General features: G+C 47.8%; 14 non-coding genes across 14 annotated transcripts; all 14 read left to right on the top strand.

Moving 5' to 3' along the window:
* The first annotated feature begins 551 nt into the window (after window positions 1–551).
* LOC142695210 (U2 spliceosomal RNA) lies at window positions 552–742 on the top strand. The gene has a single exon (XR_012863348.1). It is a non-coding gene; the product is annotated as a U2 spliceosomal RNA (small nuclear RNA).
* Window positions 743–2,046: 1,304 nt separating this feature from the next.
* Window positions 2,047–2,237, top strand: LOC142695209 (U2 spliceosomal RNA). The gene has a single exon (XR_012863347.1). It is a non-coding gene; the product is annotated as a U2 spliceosomal RNA (small nuclear RNA).
* A 1,280-nt stretch (window positions 2,238–3,517) lies between these two features.
* Window positions 3,518–3,708, top strand: LOC142695208 (U2 spliceosomal RNA). Its single transcript, XR_012863346.1, has one exon. It is a non-coding gene; the product is annotated as a U2 spliceosomal RNA (small nuclear RNA).
* Window positions 3,709–4,992: 1,284 nt separating this feature from the next.
* Window positions 4,993–5,183, top strand: LOC142695207 (U2 spliceosomal RNA). The gene has a single exon (XR_012863345.1). It is a non-coding gene; the product is annotated as a U2 spliceosomal RNA (small nuclear RNA).
* A 1,284-nt stretch (window positions 5,184–6,467) lies between these two features.
* LOC142695206 (U2 spliceosomal RNA) lies at window positions 6,468–6,658 on the top strand. The gene has a single exon (XR_012863344.1). It is a non-coding gene; the product is annotated as a U2 spliceosomal RNA (small nuclear RNA).
* A 1,280-nt stretch (window positions 6,659–7,938) lies between these two features.
* LOC142695205 (U2 spliceosomal RNA) lies at window positions 7,939–8,129 on the top strand. Its single transcript, XR_012863343.1, has one exon. It is a non-coding gene; the product is annotated as a U2 spliceosomal RNA (small nuclear RNA).
* Window positions 8,130–9,417: 1,288 nt separating this feature from the next.
* LOC142695204 (U2 spliceosomal RNA) lies at window positions 9,418–9,608 on the top strand. The gene has a single exon (XR_012863342.1). It is a non-coding gene; the product is annotated as a U2 spliceosomal RNA (small nuclear RNA).
* Window positions 9,609–10,892: 1,284 nt separating this feature from the next.
* Window positions 10,893–11,083, top strand: LOC142695200 (U2 spliceosomal RNA). The gene has a single exon (XR_012863340.1). It is a non-coding gene; the product is annotated as a U2 spliceosomal RNA (small nuclear RNA).
* A 1,296-nt stretch (window positions 11,084–12,379) lies between these two features.
* Window positions 12,380–12,570, top strand: LOC142695199 (U2 spliceosomal RNA). The gene has a single exon (XR_012863339.1). It is a non-coding gene; the product is annotated as a U2 spliceosomal RNA (small nuclear RNA).
* A 1,280-nt stretch (window positions 12,571–13,850) lies between these two features.
* LOC142695198 (U2 spliceosomal RNA) lies at window positions 13,851–14,041 on the top strand. The gene has a single exon (XR_012863338.1). It is a non-coding gene; the product is annotated as a U2 spliceosomal RNA (small nuclear RNA).
* A 1,292-nt stretch (window positions 14,042–15,333) lies between these two features.
* LOC142695197 (U2 spliceosomal RNA) lies at window positions 15,334–15,524 on the top strand. Its single transcript, XR_012863337.1, has one exon. It is a non-coding gene; the product is annotated as a U2 spliceosomal RNA (small nuclear RNA).
* A 1,280-nt stretch (window positions 15,525–16,804) lies between these two features.
* LOC142695196 (U2 spliceosomal RNA) lies at window positions 16,805–16,995 on the top strand. Its single transcript, XR_012863336.1, has one exon. It is a non-coding gene; the product is annotated as a U2 spliceosomal RNA (small nuclear RNA).
* Window positions 16,996–18,275: 1,280 nt separating this feature from the next.
* Window positions 18,276–18,466, top strand: LOC142695195 (U2 spliceosomal RNA). The gene has a single exon (XR_012863335.1). It is a non-coding gene; the product is annotated as a U2 spliceosomal RNA (small nuclear RNA).
* A 1,288-nt stretch (window positions 18,467–19,754) lies between these two features.
* Window positions 19,755–19,945, top strand: LOC142695194 (U2 spliceosomal RNA). Its single transcript, XR_012863334.1, has one exon. It is a non-coding gene; the product is annotated as a U2 spliceosomal RNA (small nuclear RNA).
* The last annotated feature ends 502 nt before the right edge of the window (window positions 19,946–20,447 follow it).

Below are 20,447 nucleotides of genomic sequence, written 5' to 3'. Positions count from 1 at the left end.
CGGCTGTTGCAGTGTTGCCCTCTCAGGCAACACTGAGTGACTGACTGAGCCTCACCGTCTTATATAAAGTTCAGACGGAACTTTGCACGTGTCATAGTGGAGCCCTCAGGATTCCAGAGCCAGCTTTCTGACATCATAATGGGGCCTCAGAGATAAAAGCCTGGGCCCAGGCAGTGTTGGTCAGTGCTGCTCAGCAGGCAGCACTGGACTGGACTGGATTACAGCTGATACAAGGTGTGAAGGAACAAGGGGTGGCTGTGGGCATGCACTTGCTGCCGCTGCCAGTGTTTATCTGCATGGCAGCAGGGCATTTGGGCGTTGCCAGGAAGGCGTTTTTATGTAGATTCCTCCTCTTTCAGCACTGCATTGTGGTGCAAGCAAAAGAAGCAAATCCTGTCTGGCTTCCTCTCCGGCCTTTATTCACCTCCTGTGTAGCTGTGAGTGTGTGAGCCTGCAGGGCCCCATGGAATTGCCTAGAAGTAGGCTGAATCGCTGCAAGGGCTGAACAGCAGTATCGGGCAGGCTCGGGCAACGCGCGGCCCGTTCGGGTTATCGCTTCTCGGCCTTTTGGCTAAGATCAAGTGTAGTATCTGTTCTTATCAGTTTAATATCTGATACGTCCCCTATCTGGGGACCATATATTAAATGGATTTTTAGAACAGGGAGATGGAAATAGAGCTTGCTCTGTCCACTCCACGCATTGACCTGGTATTGCAGTATTTCCAGGACCGGTGCACCCTTTCCTTATGTGTTGACTAAAAGCAGATTCCAAAAGTGTTTTTTGTCTTTGCTATTGTTTCTGTCTTTCTGAAGGGATCTCCCCTTTTAATCCCATTATTTCAACACCTGTTGGACAATGCATGAGTGATAATGAGCTCATTGATTAAATGCAATTAATGAATAGATTGACACCTCTTGTTGTGTGTCGTCTGTGTTTCTGTGTTTCCGGCATTTCACATTGGAACACCTCATTCACCTTCCTTGTCTTCTCTCCGCCCTCCCTTTTAGGTAAGTTAAAGAGCTGCACCTGAGCCAGCCACTGATTGATTGATTGATTGATTGATTGATTGATTGATTGATTGATTGATTGATTGATTGATTGATTGATGCAGCACAACAGTCAAATAGTGGAGTGGAGTAGGGGAACAGCAAACAGCCAATAAAGCAGCCCGCCCGCTCGCCTGCCCGCCACAATGGACCTACCTGTGTACACTAGATGGATGTGATGGAATGTACTGTCGTCCCTACATTTCAAGAAGAAGTAAGAATTGCAGTTGCAACAAAGCCTTGCTTGCCTACAAAGAGAGCAGCAATTTGGATTTGTTACTATGTTACCTAGAAGAATAACAAACTGTGCAAGGATGGAGGTTGTAGGAGCAAGGAGAAGTTGTCTGTAAAATGTGTGGATGCCTATTTTCCATTTTGCAGTCCCTTGTCTCCCTCTTGTGGCCTCCTGGAGGCAACTAGCTGTGCAAAAAAAAGACAGCCTGGCGGCCGGCTGTTGCAGTGTTGCCCTCTCAGGCAACACTGAGTGACTGACTGAGCCTCACCGTCTTATATAAAGTTCAGACGGAACTTTGCACGTGTCATAGTGGAGCCCTCAGGATTCCAGAGCCAGCTTTCTGACATCATAATGGGGCCTCAGAGATAAAAGCCTGGGCCCAGGCAGTGTTGGTCAGTGCTGCTCAGCAGGCAGCACTGGACTGGACTGGATTACAGCTGATACAAGGTGTGAAGGAACAAGGGGTGGCTGTGGGCATGCACTTGCTGCCGCTGCCAGTGTTTATCTGCATGGCAGCAGGGCATTTGGGCGTTGCCAGGAAGGCGTTTTTATGTAGATTCCTCCTCTTTCAGCACTGCATTGTGGTGCAAGCAAAAGAAGCAAATCCTGTCTGGCTTCCTCTCCGGCCTTTATTCACCTCCCGTGTAGCTGTGAGTGTGTGAGCCTGCAGGGCCCCATGGAATTGCCTAGAAGCAGGCTGAATCGCTGCAAGGGCTGAACAGCAGTATCGGGCAGGCTCGGGCAACGCGCGGCCCGTTCGGGTTATCGCTTCTCGGCCTTTTGGCTAAGATCAAGTGTAGTATCTGTTCTTATCAGTTTAATATCTGATACGTCCCCTATCTGGGGACCATATATTAAATGGATTTTTAGAACAGGGAGATGGAAATAGAGCTTGCTCTGTCCACTCCACGCATTGACCTGGTATTGCAGTATTTCCAGGACCGGTGCACCCTTTCCTTATGTGTTGACTAAAAGCAGATTCCAAAAGTGTTTTTTGTCTTTGCTATTGTTTCTGTCTTTCTGAAGGGATCTCCCCTTTTAATCCCATTATTTCAACACCTGTTGGACAATGCATGAGTGATAATGAGCTCATTGATTAAATGCAATTAATGAATAGATTGCCACCTCTTGTTGTGTGTCGTCTGTGTTTCTGTGTTTCCGGCATTTCACATTGGAACACCTCATTCACCTTCCTTGTCTTCTCTCCGCCCTCCCTTTTAGGTAAGTTAAAGAGCTGCACCTGAGCCAGCCACTGATTGATTGATTGATTGATTGATTGATTGATTGATTGATTGATGCAGCACAACAGTCAAATAGTGGAGTGGAGTAGGGGAACAGCAAACAGCCAATAAAGCAGCCCGCCCGCTCGCCTGCCCGCCACAATGGACCTACCTGTGTACACTAGATGGATGTGATGGAATGTACTGTCGTCCCTACATTTCAAGAAGAAGTAAGAATTGCAGTTGCAACAAAGCCTTGCTTGCCTACAAAGAGAGCAGCAATTTGGATTTGTTACTATGTTACCTAGAAGAATAACAAACTGTGCAAGGATGGAGGTTGTAGGAGCAAGGAGAAGTTGTCTGTAAAGTTGGTGGATGCCTATTTTCCATTTTGCAGTCCCTTGTCTCCCTCTTGTGGCCTCCTGGAGGCAACTAGCTGTGCAAAAAAAAGACAGCCTGGCGGCCGGCTGTTGCAGTGTTGCCCTCTCAGGCAACACTGAGTGACTGACTGAGCCTCACCGTCTTATATAAAGTTCAGACGGAACTTTGCACGTGTCATAGTGGAGCCCTCAGGATTCCAGAGCCAGCTTTCTGACATCATAATGGGGCCTCAGAGATAAAAGCCTGGGCCCAGGCAGTGTTGGTCAGTGCTGCTCAGCAGGCAGCACTGGACTGGACTGGATTACAGCTGATACAAGGTGTGAAGGAACAAGGGGTGGCTGTGGGCATGCACTTGCTGCCGCTGCCAGTGTTTATCTGCATGGCAGCAGGGCATTTGGGCGTTGCCAGGAAGGCGTTTTTATGTAGATTCCTCCTCTTTCAGCACTGCATTGTGGTGCAAGCAAAAGAAGCAAATCCTGTCTGGCTTCCTCTCCGGCCTTTATTCACCTCCCGTGTAGCTGTGAGTGTGTGAGCCTGCAGGGCCCCATGGAATTGCCTAGAAGTAGGCTGAATCGCTGCAAGGGCTGAACAGCAGTATCGGGCAGGCTCGGGCAACGCGCGGCCCGTTCGGGTTATCGCTTCTCGGCCTTTTGGCTAAGATCAAGTGTAGTATCTGTTCTTATCAGTTTAATATCTGATACGTCCCCTATCTGGGGACCATATATTAAATGGATTTTTAGAACAGGGAGATGGAAATAGAGCTTGCTCTGTCCACTCCACGCATTGACCTGGTATTGCAGTATTTCCAGGACCGGTGCACCCTTTCCTTATGTGTTGACTAAAAGCAGATTCCAAAAGTGTTTTTTGTCTTTGCTATTGTTTCTGTCTTTCTGAAGGGATCTCCCCTTTTAATCCCATTATTTCAACACCTGTTGGACAATGCATGAGTGATAATGAGCTCATTGATTAAATGCAATTAATGAATAGATTGCCACCTCTTGTTGTGTGTCGTCTGTGTTTCTGTGTTTCCGGCATTTCACATTGGAACACCTCATTCACCTTCCTTGTCTTCTCTCCGCCCTCCCTTTTAGGTAAGTTAAAGAGCTGCACCTGAGCCAGCCACTGATTGATTGATTGATTGATTGATTGATTGATTGATTGATTGATTGATGCAGCACAACAGTCAAATAGTGGAGTGGAGTAGGGGAACAGCAAACAGCCAATAAAGCAGCCCGCCCGCTCGCCTGCCCGCCACAATGGACCTACCTGTGTACACTAGATGGATGTGATGGAATGTACTGTCGTCCCTACATTTCAAGAAGAAGTAAGAATTGCAGTTGCAACAAAGCCTTGCTTGCCTACAAAGAGAGCAGCAATTTGGATTTGTTACTATGTTACCTAGAAGAATAACAAACTGTGCAAGGATGGAGGTTGTAGGAGCAAGGAGAAGTTGTCTGTAAAGTTGGTGGATGCCTATTTTCCATTTTGCAGTCCCTTGTCTCCCTCTTGTGGCCTCCTGGAGGCAACTAGCTGTGCAAAAAAAAGACAGCCTGGCGGCCGGCTGTTGCAGTGTTGCCCTCTCAGGCAACACTGAGTGACTGACTGAGCCTCACCGTCTTATATAAAGTTCAGACGGAACTTTGCACGTGTCATAGTGGAGCCCTCAGGATTCCAGAGCCAGCTTTCTGACATCATAATGGGGCCTCAGAGATAAAAGCCTGGGCCCAGGCAGTGTTGGTCAGTGCTGCTCAGCAGGCAGCACTGGACTGGACTGGATTACAGCTGATACAAGGTGTGAAGGAACAAGGGGTGGCTGTGGGCATGCACTTGCTGCCGCTGCCAGTGTTTATCTGCATGGCAGCAGGGCATTTGGGCGTTGCCAGGAAGGCGTTTTTATGTAGATTCCTCCTCTTTCAGCACTGCATTGTGGTGCAAGCAAAAGAAGCAAATCCTGTCTGGCTTCCTCTCCGGCCTTTATTCACCTCCCGTGTAGCTGTGAGTGTGTGAGCCTGCAGGGCCCCATGGAATTGCCTAGAAGTAGGCTGAATCGCTGCAAGGGCTGAACAGCAGTATCGGGCAGGCTCGGGCAACGCGCGGCCCGTTCGGGTTATCGCTTCTCGGCCTTTTGGCTAAGATCAAGTGTAGTATCTGTTCTTATCAGTTTAATATCTGATACGTCCCCTATCTGGGGACCATATATTAAATGGATTTTTAGAACAGGGAGATGGAAATAGAGCTTGCTCTGTCCACTCCACGCATTGACCTGGTATTGCAGTATTTCCAGGACCGGTGCACCCTTTCCTTATGTGTTGACTAAAAGCAGATTCCAAAAGTGTTTTTTGTCTTTGCTATTGTTTCTGTCTTTCTGAAGGGATCTCCCCTTTTAATCCCATTATTTCAACACCTGTTGGACAATGCATGAGTGATAATGAGCTCATTGATTAAATGCAATTAATGAATAGATTGCCACCTCTTGTTGTGTGTCGTCTGTGTTTCTGTGTTTCCGGCATTTCACATTGGAACACCTCATTCACCTTCCTTGTCTTCTCTCCGCCCTCCCTTTTAGGTAAGTTAAAGAGCTGCACCTGAGCCAGCCACTGATTGATTGATTGATTGATTGATTGATTGATTGATTGATTGATTGATGCAGCACAACAGTCAAATAGTGGAGTGGAGTAGGGGAACAGCAAACAGCCAATAAAGCAGCCCGCCCGCTCGCCTGCCCGCCACAATGGACCTACCTGTGTACACTAGATGGATGTGATGGAATGTACTGTCGTCCCTACATTTCAAGAAGAAGTAAGAATTGCAGTTGCAACAAAGCCTTGCTTGCCTACAAAGAGAGCAGCAATTTGGATTTGTTACTATGTTACCTAGAAGAATAACAAACTGTGCAAGGATGGAGGTTGTAGGAGCAAGGAGAAGTTGTCTGTAAAGTTGGTGGATGCCTATTTTCCATTTTGCAGTCCCTTGTCTCCCTCTTGTGGCCTCCTGGAGGCAACTAGCTGTGCAAAAAAAAGACAGCCTGGCGGCCGGCTGTTGCAGTGTTGCCCTCTCAGGCAACACTGAGTGACTGACTGAGCCTCACCGTCTTATATAAAGTTCAGACGGAACTTTGCACGTGTCATAGTGGAGCCCTCAGGATTCCAGAGCCAGCTTTCTGACATCATAATGGGGCCTCAGAGATAAAAGCCTGGGCCCAGGCAGTGTTGGTCAGTGCTGCTCAGCAGGCAGCACTGGACTGGACTGGATTACAGCTGATACAAGGTGTGAAGGAACAAGGGGTGGCTGTGGGCATGCACTTGCTGCCGCTGCCAGTGTTTATCTGCATGGCAGCAGGGCATTTGGGCGTTGCCAGGAAGGCGTTTTTATGTAGATTCCTCCTCTTTCAGCACTGCATTGTGGTGCAAGCAAAAGAAGCAAATCCTGTCTGGCTTCCTCTCCGGCCTTTATTCACCTCCCGTGTAGCTGTGAGTGTGTGAGCCTGCAGGGCCCCATGGAATTGCCTAGAAGTAGGCTGAATCGCTGCAAGGGCTGAACAGCAGTATCGGGCAGGCTCGGGCAACGCGCGGCCCGTTCGGGTTATCGCTTCTCGGCCTTTTGGCTAAGATCAAGTGTAGTATCTGTTCTTATCAGTTTAATATCTGATACGTCCCCTATCTGGGGACCATATATTAAATGGATTTTTAGAACAGGGAGATGGAAATAGAGCTTGCTCTGTCCACTCCACGCATTGACCTGGTATTGCAGTATTTCCAGGACCGGTGCACCCTTTCCTTATGTGTTGACTAAAAGCAGATTCCAAAAGTGTTTTTTGTCTTTGCTATTGTTTCTGTCTTTCTGAAGGGATCTCCCCTTTTAATCCCATTATTTCAACACCTGTTGGACAATGCATGAGTGATAATGAGCTCATTGATTAAATGCAATTAATGAATAGATTGCCACCTCTTGTTGTGTGTCGTCTGTGTTTCTGTGTTTCCGGCATTTCACATTGGAACACCTCATTCACCTTCCTTGTCTTCTCTCTGCCCTCCCTTTTAGGTAAGTTAAAGAGCTGCACCTGAGCCAGCCACTGATTGATTGATTGATTGATTGATTGATTGATTGATTGATTGATGCAGCACAACAGTCAAATAGTGGAGTGGAGTAGGGGAACAGCAAACAGCCAATAAAGCAGCCCGCCCGCTCGCCTGCCCGCCACAATGGACCTACCTGTGTACACTAGATGGATGTGATGGAATGTACTGTCGTCCCTACATTTCAAGAAGAAGTAAGAATTGCAGTTGCAACAAAGCCTTGCTTGCCTACAAAGAGAGCAGCAATTTGGATTTGTTACTATGTTACCTAGAAGAATAACAAACTGTGCAAGGATGGAGGTTGTAGGAGCAAGGAGAAGTTGTCTGTAAAGTTGGTGGATGCCTATTTTCCATTTTGCAGTCCCTTGTCTCCCTCTTGTGGCCTCCTGGAGGCAACTAGCTGTGCAAAAAAAAGACAGCCTGGCGGCCGGCTGTTGCAGTGTTGCCCTCTCAGGCAACACTGAGTGACTGACTGAGCCTCACCGTCTTATATAAAGTTCAGACGGAACTTTGCACGTGTCATAGTGGAGCCCTCAGGATTCCAGAGCCAGCTTTCTGACATCATAATGGGGCCTCAGAGATAAAAGCCTGGGCCCAGGCAGTGTTGGTCAGTGCTGCTCAGCAGGCAGCACTGGACTGGACTGGATTACAGCTGATACAAGGTGTGAAGGAACAAGGGGTGGCTGTGGGCATGCACTTGCTGCCGCTGCCAGTGTTTATCTGCATGGCAGCAGGGCATTTGGGCGTTGCCAGGAAGGCGTTTTTATGTAGATTCCTCCTCTTTCAGCACTGCATTGTGGTGCAAGCAAAAGAAGCAAATCCTGTCTGGCTTCCTCTCCGGCCTTTATTCACCTCCCGTGTAGCTGTGAGTGTGTGAGCCTGCAGGGCCCCATGGAATTGCCTAGAAGTAGGCTGAATCGCTGCAAGGGCTGAACAGCAGTATCGGGCAGGCTCGGGCAACGCGCGGCCCGTTCGGGTTATCGCTTCTCGGCCTTTTGGCTAAGATCAAGTGTAGTATCTGTTCTTATCAGTTTAATATCTGATACGTCCCCTATCTGGGGACCATATATTAAATGGATTTTTAGAACAGGGAGATGGAAATAGAGCTTGCTCTGTCCACTCCACGCATTGACCTGGTATTGCAGTATTTCCAGGACCGGTGCACCCTTTCCTTATGTGTTGACTAAAAGCAGATTCCAAAAGTGTTTTTTGTCTTTGCTATTGTTTCTGTCTTTCTGAAGGGATCTCCCCTTTTAATCCCATTATTTCAACACCTGTTGGACAATGCATGAGTGATAATGAGCTCATTGATTAAATGCAATTAATGAATAGATTGCCACCTCTTGTTGTGTGTCGTCTGTGTTTCTGTGTTTCCGGCATTTCACATTGGAACACCTCATTCACCTTCCTTGTCTTCTCTCCGCCCTCCCTTTTAGGTAAGTTAAAGAGCTGCACCTGAGCCAGCCACTGATTGATTGATTGATTGATTGATTGATTGATTGATTGATTGATTGATTGATGCAGCACAACAGTCAAATAGTGGAGTGGAGTAGGGGAACAGCAAACAGCCAATAAAGCAGCCCGCCCGCTCGCCTGCCCGCCACAATGGATCTACCTGTGTACACTAGATGGATGTGATGGAATGTACTGTCGTCCCTACATTTCAAGAAGAAGTAAGAATTGCAGTTGCAACAAAGCCTTGCTTGCCTACAAAGAGAGCAGCAATTTGGATTTGTTACTATGTTACCTAGAAGAATAACAAACTGTGCAAGGATGGAGGTTGTAGGAGCAAGGAGAAGTTGTCTGTAAAGTTGGTGGATGCCTATTTTCCATTTTGCAGTCCCTTGTCTCCCTCTTGTGGCTTCCTGGAGGCAACTAGCTGTGCAAAAAAAAGACAGCCTGGCGGCCGGCTGTTGCAGTGTTGCCCTCTCAGGCAACACTGAGTGACTGACTGAGCCTCACCGTCTTATATAAAGTTCAGACGGAACTTTGCACGTGTCATAGTGGAGCCCTCAGGATTCCAGAGCCAGCTTTCTGACATCATAATGGGGCCTCAGAGATAAAAGCCTGGGCCCAGGCAGTGTTGGTCAGTGCTGCTCAGCAGGCAGCACTGGACTGGACTGGATTACAGCTGATACAAGGTGTGAAGGAACAAGGGGTGGCTGTGGGCATGCACTTGCTGCCGCTGCCAGTGTTTATCTGCATGGCAGCAGGGCATTTGGGCGTTGCCAGGAAGGCGTTTTTATGTAGATTCCTCCTCTTTCAGCACTGCATTGTGGTGCAAGCAAAAGAAGCAAATCCTGTCTGGCTTCCTCTCCGGCCTTTATTCACCTCCCGTGTAGCTGTGAGTGTGTGAGCCTGCAGGGCCCCATGGAATTGCCTAGAAGTAGGCTGAATCGCTGCAAGGGCTGAACAGCAGTATCGGGCAGGCTCGGGCAACGCGCGGCCCGTTCGGGTTATCGCTTCTCGGCCTTTTGGCTAAGATCAAGTGTAGTATCTGTTCTTATCAGTTTAATATCTGATACGTCCCCTATCTGGGGACCATATATTAAATGGATTTTTAGAACAGGGAGATGGAAATAGAGCTTGCTCTGTCCACTCCACGCATTGACCTGGTATTGCAGTATTTCCAGGACCGGTGCACCCTTTCCTTATGTGTTGACTAAAAGCAGATTCCAAAAGTGTTTTTTGTCTTTGCTATTGTTTCTGTCTTTCTGAAGGGATCTCCCCTTTTAATCCCATTATTTCAACACCTGTTGGACAATGCATGAGTGATAATGAGCTCATTGATTAAATGCAATTAATGAATAGATTGCCACCTCTTGTTGTGTGTCGTCTGTGTTTCTGTGTTTCCGGCATTTCACATTGGAACACCTCATTCACCTTCCTTGTCTTCTCTCCGCCCTCCCTTTTAGGTAAGTTAAAGAGCTGCACCTGAGCCAGCCACTGATTGATTGATTGATTGATTAATTGATTGATTGATTGATTGATTGATGCAGCACAACAGTCAAATAGTGGAGTGGAGTAGGGGAACAGCAAACAGCCAATAAAGCAGCCCGCCCGCTCGCCTGCCCGCCACAATGGACCTACCTGTGTACACTAGATGGATGTGATGGAATGTACTGTCGTCCCTACATTTCAAGAAGAAGTAAGAATTGCAGTTGCAACAAAGCCTTGCTTGCCTACAAAGAGAGCAGCAATTTGGATTTGTTACTATGTTACCTAGAAGAATAACAAACTGTGCAAGGATGGAGGTTGTAGGAGCAAGGAGAAGTTGTCTGTAAAGTTGGTGGATGCCTATTTTCCATTTTGCAGTCCCTTGTCTCCCTCTTGTGGCCTCCTGGAGGCAACTAGCTGTGCAAAAAAAAGACAGCCTGGCGGCCGGCTGTTGCAGTGTTGCCCTCTCAGGCAACACTGAGTGACTGACTGAGCCTCACCGTCTTATATAAAGTTCAGACGGAACTTTGCACGTGTCATAGTGGAGCCCTCAGGATTCCAGAGCCAGCTTTCTGACATCATAATGGGGCCTCAGAGATAAAAGCCTGGGCCCAGGCAGTGTTGGTCAGTGCTGCTCAGCAGGCAGCACTGGACTGGACTGGATTACAGCTGATACAAGGTGTGAAGGAACAAGGGGTGGCTGTGGGCATGCACTTGCTGCCGCTGCCAGTGTTTATCTGCATGGCAGCAGGGCATTTGGGCGTTGCCAGGAAGGCGTTTTTATGTAGATTCCTCCTCTTTCAGCACTGCATTGTGGTGCAAGCAAAAGAAGCAAATCCTGTCTGGCTTCCTCTCCGGCCTTTATTCACCTCCCGTGTAGCTGTGAGTGTGTGAGCCTGCAGGGCCCCATGGAATTGCCTAGAAGTAGGCTGAATCGCTGCAAGGGCTGAACAGCAGTATCGGGCAGGCTCGGGCAACGCGCGGCCCGTTCGGGTTATCGCTTCTCGGCCTTTTGGCTAAGATCAAGTGTAGTATCTGTTCTTATCAGTTTAATATCTGATACGTCCCCTATCTGGGGACCATATATTAAATGGATTTTTAGAACAGGGAGATGGAAATAGAGCTTGCTCTGTCCACTCCACGCATTGACCTGGTATTGCAGTATTTCCAGGACCGGTGCACCCTTTCCTTATGTGTTGACTAAAAGCAGATTCCAAAAGTGTTTTTTGTCTTTGCTATTGTTTCTGTCTTTCTGAAGGGATCTCCCCTTTTAATCCCATTATTTCAACACCTGTTGGACAATGCATGAGTGATAATGAGCTCATTGATTAAATGCAATTAATGAATAGATTGCCACCTCTTGTTGTGTGTCGTCTGTGTTTCTGTGTTTCCGGCATTTCACATTGGAACACCTCATTCACCTTCCTTGTCTTCTCTCCGCCCTCCCTTTTAGGTAAGTTAAAGAGCTGCACCTGAGCCAGCCACTGATTGATTGATTGATTGATTGATTGATTGATTGATTGATTGATTGATTGATTGATTGATGCAGCACAACAGTCAAATAGTGGAGTGGAGTAGGGGAACAGCAAACAGCCAATAAAGCAGCCCGCCCGCTCGCCTGCCCGCCACAATGGACCTACCTGTGTACACTAGATGGATGTGATGGAATGTACTGTCGTCCCTACATTTCAAGAAGAAGTAAGAATTGCAGTTGCAACAAAGCCTTGCTTGCCTACAAAGAGAGCAGCAATTTGGATTTGTTACTATGTTACCTAGAAGAATAACAAACTGTGCAAGGATGGAGGTTGTAGGAGCAAGGAGAAGTTGTCTGTAAAGTTGGTGGATGCCTATTTTCCATTTTGCAGTCCCTTGTCTCCCTCTTGTGGCCTCCTGGAGGCAACTAGCTGTGCAAAAAAAAGACAGCCTGGCGGCCGGCTGTTGCAGTGTTGCCCTCTCAGGCAACACTGAGTGACTGACTGAGCCTCACCGTCTTATATAAAGTTCAGACGGAACTTTGCACGTGTCATAGTGGAGCCCTCAGGATTCCAGAGCCAGCTTTCTGACATCATAATGGGGCCTCAGAGATAAAAGCCTGGGCCCAGGCAGTGTTGGTCAGTGCTGCTCAGCAGGCAGCACTGGACTGGACTGGATTACAGCTGATACAAGGTGTGAAGGAACAAGGGGTGGCTGTGGGCATGCACTTGCTGCCGCTGCCAGTGTTTATCTGCATGGCAGCAGGGCATTTGGGCGTTGCCAGGAAGGCATTTTTATGTAGATTCCTCCTCTTTCAGCACTGCATTGTGGTGCAAGCAAAAGAAGCAAATCCTGTCTGGCTTCCTCTCCGGCCTTTATTCACCTCCCGTGTAGCTGTGAGTGTGTGAGCCTGCAGGGCCCCATGGAATTGCCTAGAAGTAGGCTGAATCGCTGCAAGGGCTGAACAGCAGTATCGGGCAGGCTCGGGCAACGCGCGGCCCGTTCGGGTTATCGCTTCTCGGCCTTTTGGCTAAGATCAAGTGTAGTATCTGTTCTTATCAGTTTAATATCTGATACGTCCCCTATCTGGGGACCATATATTAAATGGATTTTTAGAACAGGGAGATGGAAATAGAGCTTGCTCTGTCCACTCCACGCATTGACCTGGTATTGCAGTATTTCCAGGACCGGTGCACCCTTTCCTTATGTGTTGACTAAAAGCAGATTCCAAAAGTGTTTTTTGTCTTTGCTATTGTTTCTGTCTTTCTGAAGGGATCTCCCCTTTTAATCCCATTATTTCAACACCTGTTGGACAATGCATGAGTGATAATGAGCTCATTGATTAAATGCAATTAATGAATAGATTGCCACCTCTTGTTGTGTGTCGTCTGTGTTTCTGTGTTTCCGGCATTTCACATTGGAACACCTCATTCACCTTCCTTGTCTTCTCTCCGCCCTCCCTTTTAGGTAAGTTAAAGAGCTGCACCTGAGCCAGCCACTGATTGATTGATTGATTGATTGATTGATTGATTGATTGATTGATGCAGCACAACAGTCAAATAGTGGAGTGGAGTAGGGGAACAGCAAACAGCCAATAAAGCAGCCCGCCCGCTCGCCTGCCCGCCACAATGGACCTACCTGTGTACACTAGATGGATGTGATGGAATGTACTGTCGTCCCTACATTTCAAGAAGAAGTAAGAATTGCAGTTGCAACAAAGCCTTGCTTGCCTACAAAGAGAGCAGCAATTTGGATTTGTTACTATGTTACCTAGAAGAATAACAAACTGTGCAAGGATGGAGGTTGTAGGAGCAAGGAGAAGTTGTCTGTAAAGTTGGTGGATGCCTATTTTCCATTTTGCAGTCCCTTGTCTCCCTCTTGTGGCCTCCTGGAGGCAACTAGCTGTGCAAAAAAAAGACAGCCTGGCGGCCGGCTGTTGCAGTGTTGCCCTCTCAGGCAACACTGAGTGACTGACTGAGCCTCACCGTCTTATATAAAGTTCAGACGGAACTTTGCACATGTCATAGTGGAGCCCTCAGGATTCCAGAGCCAGCTTTCTGACATCATAATGGGGCCTCAGAGATAAAAGCCTGGGCCCAGGCAGTGTTGGTCAGTGCTGCTCAGCAGGCAGCACTGGACTGGACTGGATTACAGCTGATACAAGGTGTGAAGGAACAAGGGGTGGCTGTGGGCATGCACTTGCTGCCGCTGCCAGTGTTTATCTGCATGGCAGCAGGGCATTTGGGCGTTGCCAGGAAGGCGTTTTTATGTAGATTCCTCCTCTTTCAGCACTGCATTGTGGTGCAAGCAAAAGAAGCAAATCCTGTCTGGCTTCCTCTCCGGCCTTTATTCACCTCCCGTGTAGCTGTGAGTGTGTGAGCCTGCAGGGCCCCATGGAATTGCCTAGAAGTAGGCTGAATCGCTGCAAGGGCTGAACAGCAGTATCGGGCAGGCTCGGGCAACGCGCGGCCCGTTCGGGTTATCGCTTCTCGGCCTTTTGGCTAAGATCAAGTGTAGTATCTGTTCTTATCAGTTTAATATCTGATACGTCCCCTATCTGGGGACCATATATTAAATGGATTTTTAGAACAGGGAGATGGAAATAGAGCTTGCTCTGTCCACTCCACGCATTGACCTGGTATTGCAGTATTTCCAGGACCGGTGCACCCTTTCCTTATGTGTTGACTAAAAGCAGATTCCAAAAGTGTTTTTTGTCTTTGCTATTGTTTCTGTCTTTCTGAAGGGATCTCCCCTTTTAATCCCATTATTTCAACACCTGTTGGACAATGCATGAGTGATAATGAGCTCATTGATTAAATGCAATTAATGAATAGATTGCCACCTCTTGTTGTGTGTCGTCTGTGTTTCTGTGTTTCCGGCATTTCACATTGGAACACCTCATTCACCTTCCTTGTCTTCTCTCCGCCCTCCCTTTTAGGTAAGTTAAAGAGCTGCACCTGAGCCAGCCACTGATTGATTGATTGATTGATTGATTGATTGATTGATTGATTGATTGATTGATTGATGCAGCACAACAGTCAAATAGTGGAGTGGAGTAGGGGAACAGCAAACAGCCAATAAAGCAGCCCGCCCGCTCGCCTGCCCGCCACAATGGACCTACCTGTGTACACTAGATGGATGTGATGGAATGTACTGTCGTCCCTACATTTCAAGAAGAAGTAAGAATTGCAGTTGCAACAAAGCCTTGCTTGCCTACAAAGAGAGCAGCAATTTGGATTTGTTACTATGTTACCTAGAAGAATAACAAACTGTGCAAGGATGGAGGTTGTAGGAGCAAGGAGAAGTTGTCTGTAAAGTTGGTGGATGCCTATTTTCCATTTTGCAGTCCCTTGTCTCCCTCTTGTGGCCTCCTGGAGGCAACTAGCTGTGCAAAAAAAAGACAGCCTGGCGGCCGGCTGTTGCAGTGTTGCCCTCTCAGGCAACACTGAGTGACTGACTGAGCCTCACCGTCTTATATAAAGTTCAGACGGAACTTTGCACGTGTCATAGTGGAGCCCTCAGGATTCCAGAGCCAGCTTTCTGACATCATAATGGGGCCTCAGAGATAAAAGCCTGGGCCCAGGCAGTGTTGGTCAGTGCTGCTCAGCAGGCAGCACTGGACTGGACTGGATTACAGCTGATACAAGGTGTGAAGGAACAAGGGGTGGCTGTGGGCATGCACTTGCTGCCGCTGCCAGTGTTTATCTGCATGGCAGCAGGGCATTTGGGCGTTGCCAGGAAGGCGTTTTTATGTAGATTCCTCCTCTTTCAGCACTGCATTGTGGTGCAAGCAAAAGAAGCAAATCCTGTCTGGCTTCCTCTCCGGCCTTTATTCACCTCCTGTGTAGCTGTGAGTGTGTGAGCCTGCAGGGCCCCATGGAATTGCCTAGAAGTAGGCTGAATCGCTGCAAGGGCTGAACAGCAGTATCGGGCAGGCTCGGGCAACGCGCGGCCCGTTCGGGTTATCGCTTCTCGGCCTTTTGGCTAAGATCAAGTGTAGTATCTGTTCTTATCAGTTTAATATCTGATACGTCCCCTATCTGGGGACCATATATTAAATGGATTTTTAGAACAGGGAGATGGAAATAGAGCTTGCTCTGTCCACTCCACGCATTGACCTGGTATTGCAGTATTTCCAGGACCGGTGCACCCTTTCCTTATGTGTTGACTAAAAGCAGATTCCAAAAGTGTTTTTTGTCTTTGCTATTGTTTCTGTCTTTCTGAAGGGATCTCCCCTTTTAATCCCATTATTTCAACACCTGTTGGACAATGCATGAGTGATAATGAGCTCATTGATTAAATGCAATTAATGAATAGATTGACACCTCTTGTTGTGTGTCGTCTGTGTTTCTGTGTTTCCGGCATTTCACATTGGAACACCTCATTCACCTTCCTTGTCTTCTCTCCGCCCTCCCTTTTAGGTAAGTTAAAGAGCTGCACCTGAGCCAGCCACTGATTGATTGATTGATTGATTGATTGATTGATTGATTGATTGATGCAGCACAACAGTCAAATAGTGGAGTGGAGTAGGGGAACAGCAAACAGCCAATAAAGCAGCCCGCCCGCTCGCCTGCCCGCCACAATGGACCTACCTGTGTACACTAGATGGATGTGATGGAATGTACTGTCGTCCCTACATTTCAAGAAGAAGTAAGAATTGCAGTTGCAACAAAGCCTTGCTTGCCTACAAAGAGAGCAGCAATTTGGATTTGTTACTATGTTACCTAGAAGAATAACAAACTGTGCAAGGATGGAGGTTGTAGGAGCAAGGAGAAGTTGTCTGTAAAGTTGGTGGATGCCTATTTTCCATTTTGCAGTCCCTTGTCTCCCTCTTGTGGCCTCCTGGAGGCAACTAGCTGTGCAAAAAAAAGACAGCCTGGCGGCCGGCTGTTGCAGTGTTGCCCTCTCAGGCAACACTGAGTGACTGACTGAGCCTCACCGTCTTATATAAAGTTCAGACGGAACTTTGCACGTGTCATAGTGGAGCCCTCAGGATTCCAGAGCCAGCTTTCTGACATCATAATGGGGCCTCAGAGATAAAAGCCTGGGCCCAGGCAGTGTTGGTCAGTGCTGCTCAGCAGGCAGCACTGGACTGGACTGGATTACAGCTGATACAAGGTGTGAAGGAACAAGGGGTGGCTGTGGGCATGCACTTGCTGCCGCTGCCAGTGTTTATCTGCATGGCAGCAGGGCATTTGGGCGTTGCCAGGAAGGCGTTTTTATGTAGATTCCTCCTCTTTCAGCACTGCATTGTGGTGCAAGCAAAAGAAGCAAATCCTGTCTGGCTTCCTCTCCGGCCTTTATTCACCTCCCGTGTAGCTGTGAGTGTGTGAGCCTGCAGGGCCCCATGGAATTGCCTAGAAGTAGGCTGAATCGCTGCAAGGGCTGAACAGCAGTATCGGGCAGGCTCGGGCAACGCGCGGCCCGTTCGGGTTATCGCTTCTCGGCCTTTTGGCTAAGATCAAGTGTAGTATCTGTTCTTATCAGTTTAATATCTGATACGTCCCCTATCTGGGGACCATATATTAAATGGATTTTTAGAACAGGGAGATGGAAATAGAGCTTGCTCTGTCCACTCCACGCATTGACCTGGTATTGCAGTATTTCCAGGACCGGTGCACCCTTTCCTTATGTGTTGACTAAAAGCAGATTCCAAAAGTGTTTTTTGTCTTTGCTATTGTTTCTGTCTTTCTGAAGGGATCTCCCCTTTTAATCCCATTATTTCAACACCTGTTGGACAATGCATGAGTGATAATGAGCTCATTGATTAAATGCAATTAATGAATAGATTGCCACCTCTTGTTGTGTGTCGTCTGTGTTTCTGTGTTTCCGGCATTTCACATTGGAACACCTCATTCACCTTCCTTGTCTTCTCTCCGCCCTCCCTTTTAGGTAAGTTAAAGAGCTGCACCTGAGCCAGCCACTGATTGATTGATTGATTGATTGATTGATTGATTGATTGATTGATTGATTGATGCAGCACAACAGTCAAATAGTGGAGTGGAGTAGGGGAACAGCAAACAGCCAATAAAGCAGCCCGCCCGCTCGCCTGCCCGCCACAATGGACCTACCTGTGTACACTAGATGGATGTGATGGAATGTACTGTCGTCCCTACATTTCAAGAAGAAGTAAGAATTGCAGTTGCAACAAAGCCTTGCTTGCCTACAAAGAGAGCAGCAATTTGGATTTGTTACTATGTTACCTAGAAGAATAACAAACTGTGCAAGGATGGAGGTTGTAGGAGCAAGGAGAAGTTGTCTGTAAAGTTGGTGGATGCCTATTTTCCATTTTGCAGTCCCTTGTCTCCCTCTTGTGGCCTCCTGGAGGCAACTAGCTGTGCAAAAAAAAGACAGCCTGGCGGCCGGCTGTTGCAGTGTTGCCCTCTCAGGCAACACTGAGTGACTGACTGAGCCTCACCGTCTTATATAAAGTTCAGACGGAACTTTGCACGTGTCATAGTGGAGCCCTCAGGATTCCAGAGCCAGCTTTCTGACATCATAATGGGGCCTCAGAGATAAAAGCCTGGGCCCAGGCAGTGTTGGTCAGTGCTGCTCAGCAGGCAGCACTGGACTGGACTGGATTACAGCTGATACAAGGTGTGAAGGAACAAGGGGTGGCTGCACTTGCTGCCGCTGCCAGTGTTTATCTGCATGGCAGCAGGGCATTTGGGCGTTGCCAGGAAGGCGTTTTTATGTAGATTCCTCCTCTTTCAGCACTGCATTGTGGTGCAAGCAAAAGAAGCAAATCCTGTCTGGCTTCCTCTCCGGCCTTTATTCACCTCCTGTGTAGCTGTGAGTGTGTGAGCCTGCAGGGCCCCATGGAATTGCCTAGAAGTAGGCTGAATCGCTGCAAGGGCTGAACAGCAGTATCGGGCAGGCTCGGGCAACGCGCGGCCCGTTCGGGTTATCGCTTCTCGGCCTTTTGGCTAAGATCAAGTGTAGTATCTGTTCTTATCAGTTTAATATCTGATACGTCCCCTATCTGGGGACCATATATTAAATGGATTTTTAGAACAGGGAGATGGAAATAGAGCTTGCTCTGTCCACTCCACGCATTGACCTGGTATTGCAGTATTTCCAGGACCGGTGCACCCTTTCCTTATGTGTTGACTAAAAGCAGATTCCAAAAGTGTTTTTTGTCTTTGCTATTGTTTCTGTCTTTCTGAAGGGATCTCCCCTTTTAATCCCATTATTTCAACACCTGTTGGACAATGCATGAGTGATAATGAGCTCATTGATTAAATGCAATTAATGAATAGATTGACACCTCTTGTTGTGTGTCGTCTGTGTTTCTGTGTTTCCGGCATTTCACATTGGAACACCTCATTCACCTTCCTTGTCTTCTCTCCGCCCTCCCTTTTAGGTAAGTTAAAGAGCTGCACCTGAGCCAGCCACTGATTGATTGATTGATTGATTGATTGATTGATTGATTGATTGATTGATTGATGCAGCACAACAGTCAAATAGTGGAGTGGAGTAGGGGAACAGCAAACAGCCAATAAAGCAGCCCGCCCGCTCGCCTGCCCGCCACAATGGACCTACCTGTGTACACTAGATGGATGTGATGGAATGTACTGTCGTCCCTACATTTCAAGAAGAAGTAAGAATTGCAGTTGCAACAAAGCCTTGCTTGCCTACAAAGAGAGCAGCAATTTGGATTTGTTACTATGTTACCTAGAAGAATAACAAACTGTGCAAGGATGGAGGTTGTAGGAGCAAGGAGAAGTTGTCTGTAAAGTGTGTGGATGCCTATTTTCCATTTTGCAGTCCCTTGTCTCCCTCTTGTGGCCTCCTGGAGGCAACTAGCTGTGCAAAAAAAAGACAGCCTGGCGGCCGGCTGTTGCAGTGTTGCCCTCTCAGGCAACACTGAGTGACTGACTGAGCCTCACCGTCTTATATAAAGTTCAGACGGAACTTTGCACGTGTCATAGTGGAGCCCTCAGGATTCCAGAGCCAGCTTTCTGACATCATAATGGGGCCTCAGAGATAAAAGCCTGGGCCCAGGCAGTGTTGGTCAGTGCTGCTCAGCAGGCAGCACTGGACTGGACTGGATTACAGCTGATACAAGGTGTGAAGGAACAAGGGGTGGCTGTGGGCATGCACTTGCTGCCGCTGCCAGTGTTTATCTGCATGGCAGCAGGGCATTTGGGCGTTGCCAGGAAGGCGTTTTTATGTAGATTCCTCCTCTTTCAGCACTGCATTGTGGTGCAAGCAAAAGAAGCAAATCCTGTCTGGCTTCCTCTCCGGCCTTTATTCACCTCCCGTGTAGCTGTGAGTGTGTGAGCCTGCAGGGCCCCATGGAATTGCCTAGAAGCAGGCTGAATCGCTGCAAGGGCTGAACAGCAGTATCGGGCAGGCTCGGGCAACGCGCGGCCCGTTCGGGTTATCGCTTCTCGGCCTTTTGGCTAAGATCAAGTGTAGTATCTGTTCTTATCAGTTTAATATCTGATACGTCCCCTATCTGGGGACCATATATTAAATGGATTTTTAGAACAGGGAGATGGAAATAGAGCTTGCTCTGTCCACTCCACGCATTGACCTGGTATTGCAGTATTTCCAGGACCGGTGCACCCTTTCCTTATGTGTTGACTAAAAGCAGATTCCAAAAGTGTTTTTTGTCTTTGCTATTGTTTCTGTCTTTCTGAAGGGATCTCCCCTTTTAATCCCATTATTTCAACACCTGTTGGACAATGCATGAGTGATAATGAGCTCATTGATTAAATGCAATTAATGAATAGATTGCCACCTCTTGTTGTGTGTCGTCTGTGTTTCTGTGTTTCCGGCATTTCACATTGGAACACCTCATTCACCTTCCTTGTCTTCTCTCCGCCCTCCCTTTTAGGTAAGTTAAAGAGCTGCACCTGAGCCAGCCACTGATTGATTGATTGATTGATTGATTGATTGATTGATTGATTGATTGATTGATTGATGCAGCACAACAGTCAAATAGTGGAGTGGAGTAGGGGAACAGCAAACAGCCAATAAAGCAGCCCGCCCGCTCGCCTGCCCGCCACAATGGACCTACCTGTGTACACTAGATGGATGTGATGGAATGTACTGTCGTCCCTACATTTCAAG

Source organism: Rhinoderma darwinii (genome assembly GCF_050947455.1).
Source record: "Rhinoderma darwinii isolate aRhiDar2 chromosome 5 unlocalized genomic scaffold, aRhiDar2.hap1 SUPER_5_unloc_47, whole genome shotgun sequence".
Taxonomy (NCBI): Eukaryota; Metazoa; Chordata; class Amphibia; order Anura; family Rhinodermatidae; genus Rhinoderma; species Rhinoderma darwinii.
This window is presented reverse-complemented; position numbering and strand designations above follow the sequence as displayed.